Source organism: Erythrolamprus reginae, chromosome 3 (assembly GCF_031021105.1).
Source record: "Erythrolamprus reginae isolate rEryReg1 chromosome 3, rEryReg1.hap1, whole genome shotgun sequence".
NCBI lineage: Eukaryota > Metazoa > Chordata > Lepidosauria > Squamata > Dipsadidae > Erythrolamprus > Erythrolamprus reginae.
Genome location: NC_091952.1, coordinates 251,775,073 through 251,797,129, shown reverse-complemented (window position 1 = coordinate 251,797,129; position 22,057 = coordinate 251,775,073). Strand labels below are relative to the sequence as shown.

Sequence of the window (22,057 nt, the reverse complement as noted above, 5' to 3'; positions counted from 1 at the left end):
TGACATGACTCTGTGCCATTGGCCCTGGTCCGTTTTTCCGAGTTCGCATGACTCATTGAACCATAGACATTCCTACAAGTTAGCTTCACACAATTTATTTTTATATTTATCTATCTATCTATCTATCTATCTGTCTGTCTGTCTGTCTGTCTGTCTGTCTGTCTGTCTGTCTGTCTGTCTGTCTGTCTGTCTGTCTGTCTATCTATCTATCTATCTATCTATCTATCTATCTATCTATCTATCTATTCCAATACACAATAATACACAATGAAGGTAATAGAAGACACTTTCGAGGAAATAGAATTAGAGGAAAAATAGAAGAGAGAATACAGGATAAAATAATCAATGAGAGAATAGAAGAAAGATATAGGGATAGAAGAGAAGATATATGGGATATAGGAGAGACAATAGGACAGGAGTCGGAAGGCACTCTGGTGCACTTATGCACGCCTCTTACTGACCTCTTAGGAATCTGGAGAGGTCAACTGTGGACAGTCTAAGGGTAAAATGTTGGGGGTTAGGGGATGATACTACGGAGTCCGGTAATGTGTTCCACGCTTCAACAACTCTATTACTAAAGTCGTATTTTTTACAGTTAAGTTTGGAGCAGTTAATATTGAGCTTGAATCTGTTATGTGCTCTTGTGTTGTTGTGGTTGAAGCTGAAGTAGTCATTGACAGGCAGGACATTGCAGCATATAATCTTGTGGGCAATACTTAGATCATGTTTAAGGCGTCTTTTCGCATGTCAATTAGATGCTGAAACAGTTTGTCCAAGGAATAATATTTAGGAATAACGGTGGGAAATCCTGGTTGAACTTTAATATAACCCTTGAGAATATCTCTCTGCTGTTGCCAAGGAGGTGTTTGATCTAGGAAACAATGTCAAAATCATTCAGACAAATCCACTTCCTCTTTCTTCTGAAACTCTTCAAGTTGAAGACTGCTGTCCTGCCTAACCATTGCCTTCTCTTCCCAAAATCTTTTACTCAATGGTAGCTCATTTTGAGTCATTTTCTTATTTCTTTTTTTAATTTTTATAACAAGAAAACATTCACACAACATAGAAACATAGAAACATAGAAGACTGATGGCAGAAAAAGACATCCTGGTACATCTAGTCTGCCTTTACACTATTTCCTGTATTTTATCTTAGGATGGATATATGTTTATCCCAGGCATGTTTAAATTCAGTTACTGTGGATTTACCAACCACGTCTGCTGGAAGTTTGTTCCAAGGATCTACTACTCTTTCAATAAAATAATATTTTCTCACGTTGCTTTTGATCTTTCCCCCAACTAACTTCAGATTGTGTCCCCTTGTTCTTGTGTTCACTTTCCTATTAAAAACACTTCCCTCCTGAACCTTATTTAACATATTTAAATGTTTCGATCATGTCCCCCCTTTTCCTTCTGTCCTCCAGACTATACAGATTGAGTTCCTGATACGTTTTATGCTTAAGACCTTCCACCATTCTTGTAGCCCGTCTTTGGACCCGTTCAATTTTGTCAATATCTTTTTGTAGGTGAGGTCTCCAGAACTGAACACAGTATTCCAAATGTGGTCTCACCAGCACTCTATATAAGGGGATCACAATCTCCCTCTTCCTGCTTGTTATACCTCTAGCTATGCAGCCAAGCATCCTACTACATAAAATAATGTGCTCCTTGTTCAATGTGCCGACCACCAGACAGCATTCATACCCCTCCAAAAAAATGGGGGCATATTTTCTATATACCACTTTAACTCAAGAACAATATATCCTTTTACATATTATAAAGTAATCCTAAGTTCCCGCAACTCAGTTTCATTGGCCGAATTCATCCTCTTATCCATGATCACAAACTGAATATGATCCACCATGTACTGATACCAATTTTGTATTGTCCATTGTGTCTCATCCTTCCAACCTAGAAATATTACCACCTGAGTGCTTTCATCATTTTCTTATTTCTGAGTAAACATTGACTATGTCAGCCAAAAGAGGATATTATTTTGAAAGATAAGTCAACCACTTCCCTTCCCTGCCAGTTAAAGCTGTGGTGAAATTTAATTGCCACAGGATTTTGAAGGAGAAACATAGAAACATAGAAGTCTGACGGCAGAAAAAGACCTCATGGTCCATCTAGTCTACCCTTATACTATTTCCTGTATTTTATCTTACAATGGATATATGTTTATCCCAGGCATGTTTAAATTCAGTTACTGTGGATTTGTCAACCACGTCTGCTGGAAGTTTGTTCCAAGGATCTACTACTCTTTCAATAAAATAATATTTTCTCATGTTGCTTTTGATCTTTCCCCCAACTAACTTCAGATTGTGTCCCCTTGTTCTTGTGTTCACTTTCCTGGACCTTATTTAACCCTTTGACATATTCCCTTCCCTTCCCATCCCATCCCTTCCCTTGTAGTTTAGTCTAGTCTTTTTTTTATTAGACTAGACTTACTCAATTCCTATAACTGTTCTTCATATGTTTTAGCCTCCAGTCCTTAATCTTGCTCAGAATTTGAACATCAGTAATAACACTTCATGTGATCTTGATTCCATAACTCTATTAATATAGCCTAGGATTGCATTAGCTTTTTTACTATTACTGCACACTGTTGACTATTGGATATTTTACTGATTGTCCACAAAGACTCCAAGATACATCTCAGAGTTACTGGAATTAAGCCACATTTCTCCTAACCTGTACCTATACAATTGGTGTTTTTTTTCTTGCCTAAGTATAAAACCTTACTTTTATTATGCTGAATTTTATTCAAGTCTGCCAAGTTCTTTTTGGATCTTGAACTTGTCTTCTGGTTGCTGGACATTCCTGTCAGGAATCCTAGGCTACATCTGCAAATGTGATGAGTTCCCCTTCTATTTCATTATCTAGATAATTTATAAAGATATTGAAGATTAATGGGCCCAAAATCAAATCTTGCTTTCCCCCTTGTGGATAGAGCTCTGTTGAGTACACATTCAGCCAGTTGCAAACTCTTCCAGTGTCAGCAAAAACTTCAGAAAAAAAGGATTTAGCGTAGTGATTTCTGACAGTCTCAAAATGGGTGAACAGTGCAGTCAGGCGGTAGGGAAAGCAAGTAGGATGCTTGGCTGCATAGCTAGAGGTATAACAAGCAGGAAGAGGGAGATTGTGATCCCCTTATATAGAGCGCTGGTGAGACCACATTTGGAATACTGTGTTCAGTTCTGGAGACCTCACCTACAAAAAGATATTGACAAAATTGAACGGGTCCAAAGACGGGCTACAAGAATGGTGGAAGGTCTTAAGCATAAAACGTATCAGGAAAGACTTCATGGACTCAATCTGTATAGTCTGGAGGACAGAAGGAAAAGGGGGGACATGATTGAAACATTTAAATATGTTAAAGGGTTAAATAAGGTTCAGGAGGGAAGTGTTTTTAATCGGAAAGTGAACACAAGAACAAGGGGACACAATCTGAAGTTAGTTGGGGGAAAGATCAAAAGCAACATGAGAAAATATTATTTTACTGAAAGAGTAGTAGATCCTTGGAACAAACTTCCAGCAGATGTGGTAGATAAATCCACAGGAACTGAATTTAAACATGCCTGGGATAAACATATACCCATCCTAAGATAAAATACAGAAAATAGTATAAGGGCAGACTAGATGGACCATGAGGTCTTTTTCTGCCGTCAGACTTCTATGTTTCTATGTTTCTATGGTGCTGTCTATCTCACATTTTTCTAGCTTGCCAAGAACTAGGTTGTGGTTTTTTTCATCGAATGCTTTTCTGTAATCTATGCCTACTATGTTCATAGCATTTCAAAGAGCCACTAATTTGGTCAGTTTGTCAAAGATTGAAGTAAGATTTGTTTGGCATGATCTGTTTTGGATGAACCCAGGTTGGCTTCCAGTTGTAAGTTTTTTTGCTTCTAGGTATTCACAGATTGTTGTTTGATTATCTTTTACAAGATCTTCTCAGGTACTGATGTCAGGTTGATTCATCTATAATTTTCTGGATCTGTCCCTACCGACTTTTTTTTTTTTTGGACAATGGGAATCATATCAGCTCTTTTTCACTCCTCTGGTAGTTTCCCTGTACAAAATTCTTACTTTGAAAGATACGTTTCAATAGTTCTGAAACCACCTTTGCCAGTTCCTTCAGAAACCTGGGATGTAGTTCAACAGAACCTGATGATTTGAAACTGTCTAGAACTGACAAGTATTGTCTTACCTTACTTTTGCACTTCCAAACTGTCATTTATGGTTCTGTTTTTAGTAAGTTGAGTAATGTTTTCTTTTTGGGTGAAGACAGATGCAAAGCAAGGATTAAATGCTCCTGGTTTGGACTGGTTTGGGCGTCTGGCAGCAACGGTTACCCGTGGTTCACCGAACCCCAGCAATGGCTGGCTGGCCATGCTCTCAAACCGGTCCACTGGTCACCACTCATTCACTCTGTAAGCAGATGTCCCTGGACTGCAAATGTGGTAGTAGAGAAGTCTGCTATGGAAGAGGGCTGTCAGAGATATGGTACATACATGGGGCTAACTTTGAAAAGTTTTTGGAAGCTTCAGATCGTGCAGAATGCGACCGCGAGAGCAACCATGGGCTTTCCCAGATATGCCCAACTCTCATCAACACTCCGCAGCCTGCACTGGCTGCTGATCAGTTTCCGGTCACAATTTAAAGTGTTGGTTATGACCTATAAAGCCCTACATGGCAGAAAACCTTTGGGACTGCCTTCTGCAGCATGAATCCCTGTTCTTATGAACTTTCTCCTCCTCCTTGTGGGGTTCATTGAGTTCATTTTTCAAGCTCGTGATGCAAACTTGTGGTGAAGTGGAACCCACCCCTGGTATGTCCCTATGCACAACATAGAAATCAACCATGCCAGCTGGTGTAACAAGTTCACGCTTGTTTTATCAGCAGAACGGATTGCCTTAGCTTGGGAAAATGAAAATATTTTCTAAATAAAAATAAATTTCACATCCAAATTAAGCTGCTTTTCAGACAGATTTTGCTTTTTAGGTGGTTCCTTCTTCCAAGTTGTTCCAATAATTAAGTACGTCTTTCGCAAATCAAGTGTGTGAACAGTTTAACATGTAAAATTCAGAGAAGACTATTAAGCAAGTTCTTTGAGGTTTTTTTTCTACATAACTTTGTGGCTTGGGCCACATAAATTCTCTGTTCCAATTGTCATTGCTTCAATTGACAGACAAGAGGAACTTCATCTGATTGTTAGATTTTGATAGAGAGCTGCTTGTCTCTCCTGGAGATTCTTTCTATCATCCACAGGTATGTCAGGAGTAAAGGAAGTACTTGAATGGTGGTAATTATTATTTTCAAATACCTTTTCAGTTCTTTAGTTCAGAATAGGACTTGGGGGATTATTAAAATGGTATCAGTTAACAGCACAGAACTCTATGGCTAAATGTAAAATCTCACTCCCAGTTTGTTATTCAGCTTTTAATTTAATTTATTTAGTTATTTGGGTTGGGTTGCGAGAAGGTGACTGGTGCAATGTCGCCCAGCTGATGTTGGTGTTTGAGGTGGGATTAGACCTTACAGTCCCCAGTTTCTAGGCAATGCCTTAACTAACCATCAGACCAAACTGGTTATCCCAAGATCTCACACAATTAGAATTAGTCATAATTTCTCTTAGGATTTTGATTAAGATTTTGTTATGAAAAATCATTTGTTATCAAAAGATTCTGAATTAAACAAGAATTCAATTCTGCAAGTCTAACAGGGCTCATTTGCAAGATTGTTTCTCAGCAGATTACACTAGACTTAGTTTTCTTCATTCTCCATCCCCTGTATATGTATGTATGTATGTATGTATGTATGTATGTATGTATGTATGTATGTATGTATCTATCTATCTATCTATCTATCTATCTATCTATCTATCTATCTATCTATCTATCTATCTATCTATGTTAAATGTTTTTTAGCTGGAATATAGTTGTCGGCTATAAATAATTAACTGCCTTGAAATGGTCCTGGGTTGGGCCTAGAGGCAAAAAGGAGCTGTGACGTTCCTTCAATATACCAGGGTGATCCGACATAATAAAACACACACACACACACATATATATATCTCACATGTTTTTTTGCTGAATTTGAAAGTTAAGGGAGACTAGGATAGATCTATTTCGGCCTTATTTTGGCCTCATTAGCTAGCCATACCCACTGGGACTTTAACCTGCAACCTTTGCCTTGTAAGGCAGAGAATTATCCTCTAGGCTACAGTATCCAATCCCTTCAGCTCTGCACCAGGGAAGGGTTACATATTTTAGTGTCGAATCACCCTGGTGTATTGAAGGAACATCACAGCTCCTTATTTGCCTCTCGGCCCAACCCAGGGCCATTTCCAAGGCAGTTAATTTTATTGATAGCCGACAATTCTATGTATATGTGTCACATGTTTTTATATTATATTTTATATTATATTTATATTTATATTTTATATTATATATATGTATGTATGTATGTATGTATGTATATATATATATATATGTATGTATGTATCTATATACATACATACATATGGCCGAAATAGATCTATCCTAGTCTCCCTTAATTTTCAAATTCAGCAAAAACATGTGATATATATTTATATGTATATGTATATCTAAATCTATATCTATATATGTGTGTGTTTTCTTAGATTATTATTATTATTATTATTATTATTATTATTATTATTATTATTTAGATTTGTATGCCGCCCCTCTCCGTAGACTCGGGGCGGCTCACAACAGTGATAAAAACAATACATGGTAACAAATCTAATAATTAAAATCTAAAATAACAGTTTTACATTACAAAGTCTAAAAAACAAAAACAAAAAAACTGACAATAGATAAAATACATGCACACAGTCATATCATGCACAAAATTACATAGGCAAGGGGGGATGTCTCAGTATATATTATATATTGATTTTATTGTATTTCTATTTTTCATTGTTCTGAACTGTGCAGTAAATCAGAGTCAGCTAGAATTCTAGTTTAATAAATTTATAAATTATAAAATATAGTACCTCTGGTAATAACTTTGTCATAGTATTACTTTCTTTTCTGTCATTTGTTCTATTAGCCCTGCAGTTGAGGACATGATTGCTTAGCCAACAGTTTTGAGTCCTATAATCTACTTGGCACCAGATGTTGAGAAACTCCAACTTCTAGTGTGATTCTTCTTGATGCGATTGACAACTCGCATCTGTAAGTTATGCCTCACTTTATTGTTTATAGAAGAGACCCTCTTCATCTATTGATGGTATTATTGTGGTTATTATTGGAGATACACATGATAATATGACAATTATGGATTAATGCTTGAATCTGTTCTTCTTTCTTTTCTTTTGATAGGAACTTCCATTCAAAAATCAGAGATTATTGCTGCATCACAAAAGTCTTTTGGTGGATTTCATCCTGAAGTACCAGAGCAAAATATTCTGAGGATACAGCACTTCTATCAATTATTTAGATTAAGCACAAAAATATGTTTGTGGTTAATATCACAGCCGTAATCATCAGCTGCATTGGAATCCCATTAAATGGAATTGTTATCTGGCTACTTGGCTTCCAGATTAAGAGGAACCCTTTCACCATATTGATTCTTAATTTAGCTATTGCTGACTTTGGAAATCTTGTATTTTTTGTTATATGTTCCATTTGTTCTCTCATAGAATTTGAATCAAAAGAATTTCTCTTGTTTATCATCGATTCATTCATTGACATCCTGTATATGACCAGTCTCTTTCTCCTGACAGCCATCAGCATTGACCGGTGTGTGTGTGTCCTCTTCCCAATCTGGCATCGCTGTTCCCGGCCAAAATATTTGTCCCCAGCTGTCTGTACTTTCCTCTGGATCCTCTCTGTCCTCTTGGTTGGAATTCAGAATAGCTTGCGATACAACTTTGGATTTGGTACCTGGCAGTATATCTATACCTTTGTTCCTTCCGTGCTTTGCCTTCCATTGATTACAATCTCTACTCTGATCCTATTTGTCAAAATATGCCCTAAACCTAAACAGATCAAACGTAGACGAATGTTAGTGATGATCTTAATTACTCTTCTCTGTTTCCTTAGTCTTACTCTGCCATTATATATCTGTGCGTTCATTAACTTTTCTTACTTTATTCATTTGACTGAATTTCCTGAATTGTACGGCTACTTAATTCTGGGGGCTTGCCTAAACAGCACTGTTAACCCAATAATCTATTATCTGGTGGGGAGAAAGAAACGAGCTCAGACCAGAGAGAGCATCAAGGTCATTTTTCAAAGAGTCTTCAGGGAAGATGAAGCTTCTGAAAGCCCAGAAAATGCTACAAAGAGAGTTTCAAACCCTCTGTAAAAACGTAGTTTTAACTTGCCTCTAATCTTGGATATCACTTGGAAATGTCTTTCTTGCTACAAAAATAAAATATAAACATCTTTTGTATCTCTCAAAAAACTATGTTGGGCTAAAAATGTTCAACAGGATATATATTTAGCGGATTGGGAGAGATCATGGAACACAATCCATGTTGTTGAGTTCATCTTTGGAGGGGGGCTGCATACAAATCTAATAATAAATAAATAAATCTTGAAGATGTGGGAAGCAAAAATTTTCCATCCACTGCTATAAACTAGCTGTCTAGAACTATGCCAGAAAAATATCATAATTATGGGACCTTCAATAAAACTGTTTTGCAGTTGAGGTCCCTTATACAGCTCAGGGATAAAAGTCATATGTTTTCTAGAAACATATAAATAAAAGTCTCTAGTTTAATTTAGATAAAATTCTCTAGTTTTCTAGAAAGTAAAACAAGGGAAAAGAGCTTTGAAACATTCTGTTATTCCAAAATCACAATAAAGATAATATTAATATTCATGTCTTGGGCTTTTTGTTTGGAGTACCCTGCTGATATTAATCTTGCTGATCAACGAGCTTTCATGGGTGAAGGTGGATCTTGTGTCTCCTCACTCTTCCATACTGTATCTTAACATCTCCACCTCACTGGACTTGGGATACACTTGTAAAACCGGTCAATAAGGTGGATTCCATTTACAGGAGATGAATTTGGTGACATATTTTCATTTACTGTTCCTGGCCAGTCATTCTGCCAGCTTCAAATGTTTTCAGACTACATTCAAGAGCACCTATTACTTCTGGTAATAACTTTTTCATTTTATTACTTTATTTTCTGTTATTTCTTCCATTAGTCCTGCAGTTGCTGGACATGATTGCTTAGCCAACAGTTTTGAGTCCTATAATTTACTTGGCACCAGATGTTGAGAAACTCCAAGATTCTACTTGATGCTAATGACAACTTGTCCATTATGAGTTTCTGTAAGTTATGCCCTACTTTATTTTTTATAGAAGAGACCCTCTGCATCTAATGATATTATTATTGTTGTTGTTGTTAAATTAGCTAGGCATGACAATATGATAATTATGGAGGAATGATTCAATCTGCTATTCTTTCTTTTCATCTAATAGGAACTTCCATTTAAAAATCAGAGAGTATTGCTGCATTACAAAAGTCTTTTGTGGATTTCAGTGTGAAGTACTAGAGCAGAGTATTTTGAGTATTCACCATGTCTATCAATTATTTAGATTGAGCACAAAAAGGTGTCTGCTCTTGTTATCATATCCTCAATGAGCTGCTGTATTGGCGTCCCATTAAATGAAATTGTGATCTGGCTCCTTGGCTTCCAGATTAAGAGGAACCCTTTCACTTTGTTCATTCTTAATTTAGCTATTGCTGACTTTGGAGTTCTTCTATTTTTGGCTATACTTTGCATTTATTATTTTATAGCCCCTATGTTACCATTAAATACCCATTTTACCATTGTTTTCATTCACATCATAGATTGGCTCATTCACATCATGTATATCAATACTCTCTTCTGACAGCCATCAATATTGACCGGTGTCTGTGTCTTCCGGGGCAACTTATGGGCGTAGCTCCATGCTGACCCAGGTGAAGGGCCCCGCCCTCACCTGGGTCTCTGCCATGCACCTGCATGTGGGAGGTCTCGCCGTCTAACCCCTACAAGGGGAAAGAAATGGGCGGGACCCAAAGACAGGTTCCCCCCAATTGCTCAGGCCGGCTAGCCACCACAAGCCTTTGGAGAGAACTTGTCATCCCCAAAGATGCCCAGCGGAGAATACGCAGTTGCTAAACACCACCCAGTTTTCCGCCCCTAACCTGCCTACCCAAATGACCAAAGGTAAGCCAATTAGCCTAAGCTGGGTGCGAAGCACCCCCTAACCGCATGTCCGTCGCCGCAGTGTGGAATAGGTGAAAAAACGGTTGCAGAAAATACCGAGACCACCAAAAATTCCTATTCGGCCCCCTAAGGGTGACCCACAGTGGCACACTGAAAGATAGGGAGGGCGGGTGGGTGTTCGCTCTGTCGTCGTGGGGCGAAAAGGAGGCCCCAAGCCTGCACAGCCCTTTTTATAGGGCTGGCAGGCTCCGCCCTCGACGATGTCATCGGCCATGGCCGATGCACCAGGAAATGGCTGAGATCTCATGAAATCTCGCGAGATCTCAGCCCCAAAAGATGGCGGCTACTCCGGAGGTCATGTCTCCCTGGCCCTGCTGCAAAATGGGACGGGGAGTGAAGCAACGGCCAGGTATTCTTAAAAAAAGCTTCTTGTGATGACACCACTAAGGGCAATTTAGGAAATAACCTTGTTTTATATTTATTCAAACTCTAAGTATGGCACATCTAATAAAAAGATTCATAAACATTATATTAACTTTAATTTATCATATCATAAATCACCATGTTAACCAAATCTCAATTCATGGCCTTCAAACTCCTATCGCTTTTGGTATGATGGTATCTTCAAGCACTTCCTTTGATCTTGTGTGTGATTATACTTTAAATTGCAAAAATCAGATATGGATATGACACAAGTTGTTTTTTTGCTGCTAGGAAGGTTTGCAGCTATGAGGTTCTTCTCAATTCCCCTTTCTCTGAAGAAGGAACCTACTGCATCAAGTGGAGGCCAAGGGGAGTCATTGAAAAAGACCTCATCCTTATATTCCAAGAAAGACCTGCTGGTCCTGTTTGGAGATTCTTAGCATCATCAGGTAATGCTTTGGGTTTTGTAACTGTTTCTTTCAAAGAACACCTTTTGGGGGTGAGGGTAGGACTTGGGAACCATCAGGATGGGATCAACTAATCACACAGGATCCTCTGACCAACAATGGAACTCAGTTCAGAAGCAATTATTTTTCCAATTATTTTTGCATGAGTCTTCTCCTGCCTGATTCCAATAAATCTTAATATGTGTATTTTAGGAGGTCTATTCTCGTTCTAATAGAATAGAATGAAATGGAGTGGAATGGAATGGAGTGCAGTGCAGTGCAGTGGAGCAGAATAGAATAGAATTCTTTATTGGCCAAGTGTGATTGGACATACAAAGAAATATATGTTTAGTGCCTATGCTCTCAGTGTACATAAAAAAATATACATTGCCAAGAATCATGAGATACAACACTTAATGATTGTCATAGGGTTCAAATTAGCAATCAGAAAACAATCAACATTAATATAATTCATAAGGATATAAGCAACAAGTTACAATCATATAGTCATGAGTGGGAGAAGATGGGTGATAGGAATGATGAGAAGAACTAGTAGTAATAGTAATGCAGCCTTAGTGAATGGTTTAGAAGTTGTGAGAGAATTATTTGTTTAGCAGAGTATTAATTGTCTTTTCCTTCATCATCTTGTGCTTTAGGCGATTATGTTGGAGATTCTTTTGTTATAGTTATTGCATTGTTGGTCGTTTGAAAAGGGGAGTGGGTCACAGTATCTCAGAAAGACCCTCAGTAGTCTTCTAGAAAGTAAAAGTAAAGAAAAGGAAAAGAGCTTTCAGACTTAAAAAGATTATGTTCCTGCAAACTCACAATAAAGATAATATTAGTATTCATGTCTGGAGGATTTTTTTGGAGTACCCTGCTGATCAGTGTTCCCTCTAATTTTTTTGGGGGGTGGGCGGAAAAGTATAGTGTCTGAGCGGCAGTCCCTTTGGGACTGGGCGGCACAGAAATAATAAATAAATAAATAATCCCAGCGACCGATTAGGTCCCACAGAGTGGGCCTTCTCCGGGTCCCGTCAACTAAACAATGTCAGTTGGCGGGCCCCAGGGGAAGAGCCTTCTCTGTGGCGGCCCTGACCCTCTGGAAACAACTGCCCCCGGAGATTAGAACTGCCCCTACTCTCCTTGCCTTTCGCAAGCTTCTTAAGACCCACCTGTGTCGTCAGGCATGGGGGAACTGAGACATCTCCCCCGGGCATATACAATTTATGAATGGTATGTATGTATGTATGTGTGTTTAGAAAATGGGGTTTTTAAAATGTTTTTAGTAGAAATTTAGATTTGTTGTAAATTGTCTTTTGTACTTTGTTGTGAGCCGCCCCAAGTCTGCGGAGAGGGGCGGCATACAAATCTAAATAAACATAAACATAAACATAAATAAATAAATAAACAAACAAATAAAAAACCCACCCTGTTTTGCCTCAGAGAATTTCAAAATAAAATACTGTACTGTGTGTCTATAACAGTGAGCTCCTAATAGGGCAACTCTACCAATATCAAAATGCCACTTAAATAGTTGAGCTAGTTTCAAAATAGATTTTGATTTTCTTTCTCTCTTCCTTGCTCCCATTCTTTTTCTTTCTCTTTTCCTTCCTCTCTTTTTTCTATCTGTTTCTCTCTCTTCCTCTCTTCCTCTCTCTCTCCTTCCCTCTCACTCTTTCCCTCTCGGCTTCTGGGCAGGTTTGGAAAACTCTGAGTTGATGATGATTTTTAAGTGAGCGATTGCTCACTGCTCAGCTTAGAGGGAACTATGCTGCTGATATTAATCTTGCTGATCAATGAGCTTTCATGGGTGAAGGTGGAACTTGTGTCTCCTCAATTTAGGCAGGAAAAATAGTTTGACCCCCCCATATTTTTCTAAGAGCCGTTCAAATATTGGAATAGTACAATCATGTCTTCTCTAGTCCATTTTTTTCATTAGACTAGACATACCCAATGCCTATAAATATTCTTCATATGTTTTAGTCTCCAGTCCTTAATCATTCTTGTTGATCTTCTATGTACTCCATCCAAAGGTTTGACATATTTTTATATGAGTTGAATTTGTTGAGACAAAGTTGATTGATTGGGAATGCCTGTTTTTATATATATTTTTGGGTTTTTTTTAGATTTTATATTTAATTAATGAGGACCCGGATTGTGGGGGCAATATGCTGGCTCTGTTAAAAAGTGCTATTGCTAACATGTTGTAACCTGCCCTGAGTCTAAGGAGAAGGGTGGCATAAAAAAAAAATCAAACAAACAAACAAACAAACAAACAAACAAACAAACAAACAAACAAACAAATGGATTTAAGATGTGATACATAAACCACCCCGAGTCCTCGGAAAGAGGCAGCATAAAAGTCAAATAAATAAATGAACGAACAAACAAACAAACAAACAAACAAACAAACAAACAAATGTTGTGAACAGAACTGCATGCCATATTCCAAACATGGTCATGTTCAGGATTTGAAAAGCAGCAATAAAACTTCATGTGGTCTTGATGCTATAATTCTATTAATGTAGCCTAAGATTGCATTAGCTTTTTTGATGGGCCCAAAACTGAATCTTGGCGTATCCCACTCCATGTGGATGGAGTTCCATTGAGTACACATTCAGTACAATTTGTCAGCCAGTTGCAAACTCTTCCAGTGATGGTGCTGTCTATCTCACATGTTTCTAGCTTGCCAAGGACTAGGTTGTGGTCTATTTCATCAAATGCTTTTCTGTAATTTAAGTCTACTATGTTCATAGCATTTCAACGAGCCACTAACTTAGTCAGTTTGCCAAAGAATAAAATAAGATTTGTTTGGCATGATCTCTTTTGGATGGACCCAGGTTGGCTTCCAGTTGTAAGTCTGTTTTGCAAATGAACAGTTTAACTTGTAAAATTCAGAGAAAACCATTACGCAAGTTCTCTAAGGTTGTTTTGCTACATAACTTTGTGGCTTGGGCCACATAAATTCTCTGTTCCAATTTTCATTGCTTGAATTGACAGTCAACAGGAACTTCATCTGATTGTTAGATTTCGATAGAGAACTGCTTGTTTCTCCTGGAGATTCTTTCTATCCTCCACAGCCAAGGTCTTCAAACTTGGCAACTTTAAGACTTGTGGACTTCAACTCCCAGAATTCTCCAGCCAACAATAGCTGGCTGGAGAATTCTGGGAGTTGAAGTCCACATGCCTTAAAGTTGCTAAGTTTGAAGACCTCTGCTCCACAGGTATGTCAGTAGTAAAAGTAGCACTTGAATGGTGGTAAATGTTATTTTCAAATACATTTTGATTTCTTTAGTTCAGAATAGGACTTGGGGGATTATTAAGAGGGTCTCAGTTAACACCACAGAACTCTATGGCTAAATGTAAAATCTCACTCCCAGTTTGTTATTCAGTTTTTAATTTAATTGATTTAGTTATTTGGGTTGGGTTGGGTTGTGAGAAGGTGACTGGAGCAATGTTACCCAGCTGATTTTGGTGTTTGGGGTGCGATTAGAACTCACAGACTAAACTGGTTATCCCAAGCTCTCACACGCTTAAAATTAGTCATAATTTCTCTTAGGATTTTGATTACGATTTTGTTATCAAAAATCTTTTGTTATTTTCTGATTAGTGACAAATAAAGTTTTGATATTATGTTTGTGGAGAATTTTACTAATAGTAAAATTAGTAAAATTAGTAAAATTCTCCACAAACATAATATCAAAACTTCATTTGTCACTAATCAGAAAATATCCAACATCCTAAGAAACCCAAAAGACAAAATCAAACTCGAAAACCAAGGAATCTATGAAATACCATGCAAAACATGTGCAGTCACATACATTGGATAAACCAATCGAAGAATAAACGCACGCATTGCAGAACATAAAAATGCAGTAAAAAGGAAGAAAAAACTTCCTCCCTTGTCCAGCACATTAAAAAAACAGGACATGAAATTGACTTTGAAAAAACTAAATTACTTTCCAAAACAGAACACGTATATAAAAGAATAATCATGGAAGCCATAGAGATAGAAAAACACCCCCTCAGCATGAATAAATGTGATGACACGTCCCGCCTCCCAGAAATTTGGAAACCAGCCTTAAACAAAAAAACATATCATAATCATCACCATGTCAATCCTTCAACTAAATGTGATTCCACCAACCAATCAAATCATTAAAACATAGCCACCCAATCTACTTGCTACATTCAAACCAAATCTACACCCCCACCACTATTTATAAGGAACATGGCTTCCATGATTATACAGCATGATTATACAGCAAAAGAATAATCATGGAAGCCATTGAGATAGAAAAACATCCCCAAAATATGAACAAGCAGAAGGATACCTCCCGCCTACCAGACATCTGGAAACCAGCCCTCATTAACAAACGTATCCCAGCCATAGAAACTGAAACCAGACTCAGAACACACATTGCAAAACAACCAAGTAGCCTGCAAGCTCCAACTACTCAGGATATCACCCCTAATCCACAATCATTAACTAATCAGCATACCTCTGTTAAATCAACGACCCCAGGTGTCACCCCACTGACTCACCAGGAAGTTTCTACACAGCAGGCAATTGCTGAGCCATCAAACCACATCCAGCCCCCAGTATTTATAGAAGGAAGGCAGCTCAGGTCTCGCTGTGTTCGCCCTAGAACAAGGACAGAAGCACCTCTGATTTCGTAGTAAAGGTCTCTGCATTACCCCTGAGCTATAGCTCTGTAAAAGAGACCTCAATGGCTAAGCAGTTTTAGTAAAGATCCCATGATTCTGATATTTTTCTTCCATGGTTCTAGATAGCTAGTTTATAGCAGTGGATGGGAAATTATTGCTTCCCACATATTTATTTATTTATTTATTTATTTATTTATTTATTTATTTATTCATTCATTCATTCATTCATTCATTCATTCATTCATTCATTCATTCATTTATTTATTCCAATACACAATGAGGGTTTTAGTGGGTGTATATGCTCAGCAAACCACAACTAGCCACCAGTATTTATAGAAGGAAGGCAGTTCAGGTCTCGCAGTGTTTGCCCTAGAACAAGGGCAGAAACACCAGCCTGAAGATGACGAATGGGACCTCGTCGAAACGTCGCCAGAAACCTGAGCTGCCTTCCTTCTATAAATACTGGTGGTTGGGTATGGTTTGATGGCTCAGCAATTGCCTGCTGTGTAGAAACTTCCTGGTGAGTCATTGGGGTAACACCTGGGGTCGTTAATTTAACTGAGGTATGCTGATTAGTTAATGGTTGTGGATTAGGCGTGATATCCTGAGTAGTTGGAGCTTTCAGGCTACTTGATTGTTTTACAATGTGTGTTCTGAGTCTGGTTTCTATGGCTGGGATATGTTTCAGGGCTGGTTTCCAGATATCTGGTAGGCGGGAGGTATCATCCTGCTTGTTCATATTTTGGGGATGTTTTTCTATCTCGATGGCTTCCATGATTATTCTTTTGCTGTAGTGTTCTGTCAAAATCAATTTCATGTCCTGTAGTTTTGAAGTGTTGGAAAAGGGAGGAGGTTTCTTTCTTTTTTCCTTAATGCATTCTTATGTTCTGCAACACGTGCATTTACTCTCCTGTTATTTTGTCCAATATATGTGGCTGGGCAGATTTTACACGGTATTTTATAAACTCCCTGGTTTTCTAGCTGGATGTTGTCTTTCAGGTTTCTTAGGATGTTGACTCACCAGGAAGTTTCTACACAGTAGGCAATTGCTGAGCCATCAAACCACACCCAGACACCAGTATTTATAGAAGGAAGGCAGCTTAGGTCTCGCAGTGTTTGCCCTAGAACAAGGACAGAAACACCAGCCTCAAGATGACGAGTGGGACCTCATCGAAACGTCGCCAGAAATTTCCAAATCCTACACTGGAAGAAACCCGAATACAGTGGTCCCTCGAGTTTCGCGATCTCGATCTTCGCTAAACGCTATATCGCGAGTTTTCAACCCGGAAGTAAACTCCACCATCTGCGCATGCGTGCCCTTCCACGCATGCGTAGATGGTGGAGTTTCCCCGCCGGGCAGAGGCTTCCCTGGGTCTTCCCCCTCTTGCCCCGGTAAGGCGCGAGCAATGGCGTGGGCGGGTGGGCGGCACACGCGCGGGGAAACCCCAGGGCCGCTTCTCACCTGAGAAGCGGCCCCAGCAACAGCGCGGGGGGGCGGGCGGCGCGCGCGCGCGCGCGGGGAAACCCCAGGGCCGCTTCTCAGCTGAGAAGCGGCCCCAGCAACAGCGCGGGAGGGCGGGCGGCGCGCGCGCGCGCGGGGGAAACCCCAGGGCTGCTTCTCAGCTGAGAAGCGGCCCCAGCAACAGCGCGGGGGGGGCGGGCGGCGCGCGCGCGCGTGGGGAAACCCCAGGGCTGCTTCTCAGCTGAGAAGCGGCCCCAGCAACAGCGCGGGGGGGGGGCGGGCGGCGCGCGCGCGCGCGCGGGGAAACCCCAGGGCTGCTTCTCAGCTGAGAAGCGGCCCCAGCAACAGCACGGGGGGGCGGGCGGCGCGCGCGCGCGTGGGGAAACCCCAGGGCTGCTTCTCACCTGAGAAGCGGCCCCAGCAACAGCGTGGGGGGGCGGGCGCGCGCGCGCGCGCGTGGGGAAACCCCAGGGCTGCTTCTCAGCTGAGAAGCGGCCCCAGCAACAGCGCGGGGGGGCGGGCGGCGCGCGCGCGCGCGGGGAAACCCCAGGGCCGCTTCTCAGCTGAGAAGCGGCCCCAGCAACAGCGCGGGGGGGTGGGCGGCGCGCGCGCGCGCGCGGGGAAACCCCAGGGCCGCTTCTCAGCTGAGAAGCGGCCCCAGCAACAGCGCGGGGGGGCGGGCGGCGCGCGCGCGCGCGCGGGGAAACCCCAGGGCTGCTTCTCAGCTGAGAAGCGGCCCCAGCAACAGCGCGGGGGGGGGCGGGCGGCGCGCGCGCGCACGGGGAAACCCCAGGGCTGCTTCTCAGCTGAGAAGCGGCCCCAGCAACAGCGCGGGGGGGGGGGGGGGCGGGCGGCACGCGCGCGGACAAGCAGCAGCAGCGAGGCGGCGGGGAAACCCAATCTTCGGCTCCTCGCTGCTGCGGTGGAAATAAAAATACCATCTGCGCATGCGCAGATGGTGTTTTTACTTCCGCACCGCTACTTCGCGACAAATCGATCATCGCGAGGGGTCCTGGAACGGAACCCTCGCGATGATCGAGGGACCACTGTATACCAAGACCATCATATAACTATATTTATATGTATGTATGTATGTATGTATGTATGTATGTATGTATCACATGTTTATATACATATATCTGTCTGTCCCAGGTCCTTGGGAAGAACTCTAAAACCACCAAATCCAATCTGAACCCTGGGCCAATTTACTATCACTATAATTTATTAAACTATATATATAAATCTACGAAAAAACACACATGCACACACATATGGACAGAGTGGTGGTTTGATGATGTTAAAGGAATTGTCACAATGTGCAGGTTTTCCTAAGTAAATTTGTCTTTTGTAACTGACTGATGGTGATTTTGTCAATGTCGATGGTGTTTTAAGGGAAGCTTGAAATGTTTTGGGACTACATTCAAGGGCACATTCTGGTAATAACTTCATCATATTATTACTTTCTTTTCTGTCCTTTCTCCTATTAGTCCTGCAGTTGCTGGACATGATTGCTTAGCCAACAGTTCTGAGTCCTATAATCTACTTGGCACCAGATGTCGAGAAACTCCAACATCTTGTGTGGTTCTTCTTGATGCGAGTGACAACTTGTCCGGTATGTGTTTCTGTAAATTATGCCTCACTTTATTGTTTATAGAAGAGACTTTCATCACATATTGATGCTATTATTGTGGTTATTATAGGAGATACACATGATAATATGATAACTATGGATTAATATTTATGTATTTATGTATTTATGTATTTATGTATTTATGTATGTATGTATGTATGTATGTATGTATGTATGTATTTATTTATTTATTTATTTATTTATTTATTTATTTATTTATTTATTTATTTATTTATTTATTTATTTATTTATTTATTTATTTATTTATTTATTTATTTATTTATTAGATTTGTATGCTGCCCCTCTCCATAGACTCAGGGCGGCTAACAACAATAATAAAAACAGCATATTACAAATCTAACATTTAAAATAACTAAAAAAAACCTTATTAAAAACCAAACAAGCACACACACAAAGATACCATGTATAAATTGTATAGGCCTAGGGGGAAAGGATATCTCAGTTCCCCCATGCCTGACGACAGAGGTGAGTTTTAAGGAGCTTACAAAAGGCAAGGAGGGTGGGGGCAATTCTGATCTCTGGGGGGGAGCTGGCTCCAGAGAACTGGAGCCGCCACAGAGAAGGCTTTTCCCCTGGGTTCCGCCAATTGACATTGTTTTGTCAACGGGACCTGGAGAAGGCCAACTCTGTGGGACCTAACTGGTCGCTGGGATTCATGCGGCAGAAGGCGGTGCCGGAGATATTCTGGTCCGATCCCATGAAGTGCTTTATAGGTCATAACCAAACCTTTGAATTGTGATTGGAAACTGATTGGCAACCAATGCAGACTGTGGAGTGTTGGTGTAAAATGTGCATATTTAGGGAAGCCCATGATTGCTCTCGCAGTTGCATTCTGCACAATCTGAAGTTTCCGAACACTTTTCAAAGGTAGCCCCATGTAGAGAGCGTTACAGTAGTCGAGCCTCGAAGTGATGAGGGCATGAGTGACTGTGAGAAGTGAATCCCGGTCCAAATAGTGCCACAACTGGTGCACCAGTAGAACCTTGGCAAACGCCCCCTTCGCCACAGCTGAAAGATGTTTCTCTAATGTGAGCTGTGGATCGAGGAGGACGCCCATGTTGCAATGATTCCCCCCCCAGGGTGATGGATGGACAGATGGAATTGTCCCTGGGAGGCAAAACCCACAGCCACGCCATCTTATCAGGGTTGAGTTTGAGTCATAATTTATGGCCTAACAGCCTCCAGGCACTGGCACATCACTTCCACTGCTTCGTTGGCTGGACATGGTTGAATCTGTTCTTCTTTCTTTTCTTCTGATAGGAACTTCCATTCGAAAATCAGAGATTATTGTTGCATTACAAAAATCTCTCTGTGGATTTCATCCTGAAGTACCAGAGCAAAAAATCTGAGGATACAGCACTTCTATCAATTATTTAGATTAAGCACAAAAATATGTTTGTGGTTAATATCACAGCCGTAATCATCAACTGCATTGGAATCCCATTAAATGGAATAGTTATCTGGCTACTTGGCTTCCAGATTAAGAGGAACCCTTTCACCATATTGATTCTTAATTTAGCTATTGCTGACTTTGGAAATCTTGTATTTTTCAGTATATGTTGCATTTGTTCTCTCATAGATTTTGAATCAAAAGAATTTCTCTTGTTTATCATCGATTCATTCATTGACATCCTGTATATGACCAGTCTCTTTCTCCTGACATCCATCAGCATTGACCGGTGTGTGTGTGTCCTCTTCCCAATCTGGCATCGCTGTTCCCGGCCAAAATATTTGTCCCCAGCTGTCTGTACTGTCCTCTGGATTGTTTCTGTCCTCTTGGTTGGAATTCAGAATATCATGCGATACAAGTTTGGATCTGGTACCTGGCAGTATATCTATACCTTTGTTCCTTCCGTGCTTTGCCTTCCATTGATTACAGTCTCTACTCTGATCCTATTTGTCAAAATATGCCCTCAACCTAAACAGATCAAACGTAGACGAATGTTAGTGATGATCTTAATTACTCTTCTCTGTTTCCTTATTCTTACTTTGCCATTATATATCTGTGCGTTCATTAACTTTTCTTACTTTATTCATTTGACTGAATTTCCTGAATTATACGGCTACTTAATTCTAGGGGCTTGCCTAAACAGCACTGTTAACCCAATAATTTACTATCTGGCGGGGAGAAAAAAACGAGCTCAGACCAGAGAGAGCATGAAGCTCATTTTTCAAAGAGTCTTCAGGGAAGATGAAGCTCCTGAAAGTGCAGAAAATGCTACAAAGAGAGTTTCAACCCCTCTGTAAAAATGATATTATTATTGTTGTTGTTGTTATAGATAGATTAGCCTGCAAAATCCATTTGTTTCATTTCATTTTTCATTTTTTTGAGATCAGGAGTGTTGAAATTAGTATACTAGCAAAAAAGTATTAAAGAAAAACACTTCCAGTAGCTAAAAGCAACCTTTTTTTAGTCCAGGTCAAATATGACCTGGAGGAGCACAAGTATATAATTTTTGGAATAGAACATCAAATTTTTCATTTCATTTTTCATTTCATTATGTTCAGAAATATTCAAATTAGTATGGCAATGCCCAAAATAGTCCAAGAATTCTGATTTGGCAGGCTAATCTATATACAAAGTGAAATAATTGCACACAGCCGGGGAGAGAGGCCCTTTTCTGAGCAAAATAAAAAAAATAAGCATCAATTTTTTAATTACAATTTTCATTTCATTGTGTTCAGAAATGTTCAATTTAGTATACCAATGCCAAAGATGGTAAAAAAAAAGTCTGATTTTACAGCCTAATCTAGATAAAAATGAACAAAATTGCACAAAAATGGGGGGGCTTACTTTTATGAGCAAAATAAAGAAATAAGCATTAATTTTTTCACTTCAATTTCATTGTGTTCAGAAATGTTCAAATTAGTAGGCAAATGGCAAAGGGTTTTAAAAAATTGAAAATTGGAAGCCTTATATATATATGTAATGTGAAATAATTGTGCATGAACAAAATTGCACAAAAATGGGGGGCATGCTTTTATGAGCAAAATAAACATGTAAGCATTAATTTTTTCACTTCAATTTTCATTTCATTGCGTTCAGAAATGTTCAAGTTAGTACATTAGTGAAAAAGATATTCAAAAAGACCATTCCAGTAGCTAGAACCAACCTTTTTATACTCCAGGTCTAAAAGGACCCAGGAGGGTAACAAGTGTATAGTAAATGCGAGGAGAACAGCAGGGTTAAATATTTCGATCATGCCCCCACT

The 22,057-nt window shown here is 39.9% G+C and overlaps 1 long non-coding RNA gene across 1 annotated transcript; it reads left to right on the top strand.

Annotated features, from left to right (window-relative positions):
* The first annotated feature begins 10,648 nt into the window (after positions 1–10,648).
* LOC139166026 (uncharacterized) lies at positions 10,649–21,853 on the top strand. Its single transcript, XR_011558867.1, has 3 exons — positions 10,649–11,067; positions 18,682–18,818; positions 20,106–21,853. It is a non-coding gene; the product is annotated as an uncharacterized lncRNA (long non-coding RNA).
* Positions 21,854–22,057: the final 204 nt, after the last annotated feature.